The sequence below is a fragment of the Schistocerca americana genome, chromosome 11 (genome assembly GCF_021461395.2).
Source record: "Schistocerca americana isolate TAMUIC-IGC-003095 chromosome 11, iqSchAmer2.1, whole genome shotgun sequence".
Lineage (NCBI taxonomy): Eukaryota > Metazoa > Arthropoda > Insecta > Orthoptera > Acrididae > Schistocerca > Schistocerca americana.
In genome coordinates, this window is record NC_060129.1 from 141,817,482 (window position 1) to 141,820,649 (window position 3,168).

Consider the following 3,168-nt stretch of genomic DNA (forward strand, 5'->3'; position numbering starts at 1 on the left):
CACAAGGGCTGAGTGCACCCCGCTTGCCAACAGCGCTCGGCAGACCGGACGGTCACCCATCCAAGTGCTAGCCCAGTCCGACAGCGCTTAAGTTCGGTCATTTGACGGTAACGGTTGGAAACACTGCGGGAAGCTATTGGCGTATGAATTAGTAATAAAAGAGAAAGGAAAATATGGCAACAATAATAAAGTCAAAACAACAAATCATTTATTTGAAACTTCCTGGTGGATTAAAACTGTGTGCCGGACCGAGACTCGAACTCGGGACCTTTGCCTTTTGCGGGCAAGTGCTCTACCAACTGAGCTACCCAAGCACGACTCATGCTCTGTCCTCAAGGGTGCTGGCGAAATTAAAGCTCTGAGGACGGGGCGAGAGTCGTGCTTGGATAGCTCAGTTGGTAGAGCACTTGCCCGCGCAAGGCAAAGGTCCCGAGTTCGAGTCGGTCCAGCACACAGTTTTAATCCGCCAGGAAGTTTCATATCAGCGCACACTCCGCTGTAGAGTGAAAATTTCATTCTAAAACTCATTTATAGTTTATAGTAAAAACAGAAAGCAGTAGATCTACTCCTTGCGTATATATATTATGCCTTTTTCAGCTTATAGCCCTTGAAACGGACAATGTAAACCGCAAAGTGGAGGTCTTCAGCCTCAGTTTTCACCCTTTAGCAGTGACCGTCGTAATGCCCAATTGTAGCATGATTGTTGGGCAGAGTTGCAAAAAATTAGATTCAGCACGAGAATAATGGAAAAGTTTTTCCACTGATCAACCCCTCATTGCTTTTCGACTAAAACAGTGAATGGATGACATTCTAAATTTTCTTTTATGTTTACCCGATAACTTTATTCTACGTATCTTGAAACGTATGATGCAAGATTTTGTGGGAGTCTTAGAATTTTTCAATTACTTTTCGACTTCTACGTTCATTACCGGCAATGAAAATAATAGCAACGAAAAATCGAAAGTCGGTTATTTCAGAAAGCGGTTATTTCGAGCAGTTTTAACTGTCAGGTTAAACACGAGGTGAAAAAAATGAGAGAATACCAGAGACAGCCGACTCCGCGACGGCGCCGAAGCACAGTGATCGAGCCTGCACCATATTGTATGCCTCAAAAGAAATGGACGTTGTAGATGATAGTGGTACACAATATGTCACGTAACCACAAAATAACGTACAACTGTTTATGTTGAACAGTTACCATCATTAGCGAAATTATCCCTGATTATGACGGACGAGCATTTGAAAAAAATTGAAATTTGTGGTAAGGTTTTACGGGACCAAACTGCTCAGGTCATCGGCCCCTAAGCTTACACACTGCTTAATCTAACTTAGACTAACTTACGCCAGAGAAAACACACACACAACACACACACACACACACACACACACACACACACACACACACTAGCCATGCCGTAGGGAGGACTCGAACCTCCGACGTGGGGAGCCGCGCGGACTGTGACAAGGCGCCTCAGACCGAACATTTGATATACATCGTCTTTCAACACTGATCGTAACACACTAATACAAAAACTCTTGTCACAGGCGATCCATTGTCTAACACTCAGAAAAAAAAGACATGGTGAGGAAAATTCCAACATCAGTTGGAGATGTGAGCAACTCACAGGTTTTGGAGAAATGAGTTAAGATAAAACGTTCTAGGAATAAGTTTCCTTTCGTATTGAGATCAACCTACTTTCATTTAAAATAATTGAAAAGCCACGATCGCTTTAATCGTTTATTAGATGACCCGTTTCAGCACTCTGAAGGTGCCATCATCAGATCTGAAACGTGGAACAATGTTTATGAAACCTGATGGACATCATGGCATATGGTTTTATAAATGTTAATCCACGTTTCAGATCTGATGATGGCACCTTCAGAGTGCTGAAACGGGTCATCTAATAAGCGACATTGAAGCGATCGTGGCTTTTCAATTACTTTAAAAACAGAGTGACCGCCCCACGACACACCATGTGTTACTTTCATTTATTCCACTTCTAACAAGAAATAAACACATAATGATAAATGAATCATCAATTAAATACTTTATTGTCCAAGCAATAGCATCCACAATACTATTATTTTCAATTCTGATGATTCAGATAAAGTACCCAGTAGGATGGAAAAGAGAATTTATTCCTTCAATGATAATCAGATCCAGATCACTATTAAAGATAGTAGCTGCACCTTTCCATTTCTGATTCCAGAAGTCATAGGTCCTTCAACCTGAAATAATTGCTTAACATTAATAACATGACAAAAAATTGCCCGAATAATAGTTCTATCGTATTGTGTTCAACCAAGAACGTTTATTTGAACCATTATCATTTTAAGGATTATTATTGGGGCAAGAGGAGGTTTAAATCAAACATCATTAGGACAACTTCTCGCATATTCCTCAATTAGACATTTAGGGTGAATAATTATATCTTTAACCGTTAGAGAAAACATTTGAGAACTATATTATTTATTCCTAAGACTAATTATAGTTTTATTATTTAAGAAAATACTTTCATTTATTCCACTTCTAACAAGAAATAAACACATAATGATAAATGAATCATCAATTAAATACTTTATTGTCCAAGCAATAGCATCCACAATACTGTTATTTTCAATTCTGATGATTCAGATAAAGTACCCAGTAGGATGGAAAAGAGAATTTATTCCTTCAATAATAATCAGATCCAGATCACTATTAAAGATAGTAGCTGCACCTTTCCATTTCTGATTCCAGAAGTCATAGGTCCTTCAACCTGAAATAATTGCTTAACATTAATAACATGACAAAAAATTGCCCGAATAATAGTTCTATCGTATTGTGTTCAACCAAGAACGTTTATTTGAACCATTATCATTTTAAGGATTATTATTGGGGCAAGAGGAGGTTTAAATCAAACATCATTAGGACAACTTCTCGCATATTCCTCAATTAGACATTTAGGGTGAATAATTATATCTTTAACCGTTAGAGAAAACATTTGAGAACTATATTATTTATTCCTAAGACTAATTATAGTTTTATTATTTAAGAAAATAAATTTGTTCTTTATAAACCAAATTTATTCAGCCAGAAACATAAAAACTGAAATTAAATTCATAATATTTCTATCTCTACTATCTCTAGGTGTTTTACCACCATTCCTTGGATTCCCGCCAAAATGA

General features: G+C 37.8%; 1 non-coding gene across 1 annotated transcript; it reads right to left on the reverse strand.

Annotated features, from left to right (window-relative positions):
* Positions 1-240: 240 nt before the first annotated feature.
* On the reverse strand, positions 241-315 carry Trnal-caa. Its single transcript has one exon. It is a non-coding gene; the product is annotated as a tRNA-Leu (tRNA).
* Positions 316-3,168: the final 2,853 nt, after the last annotated feature.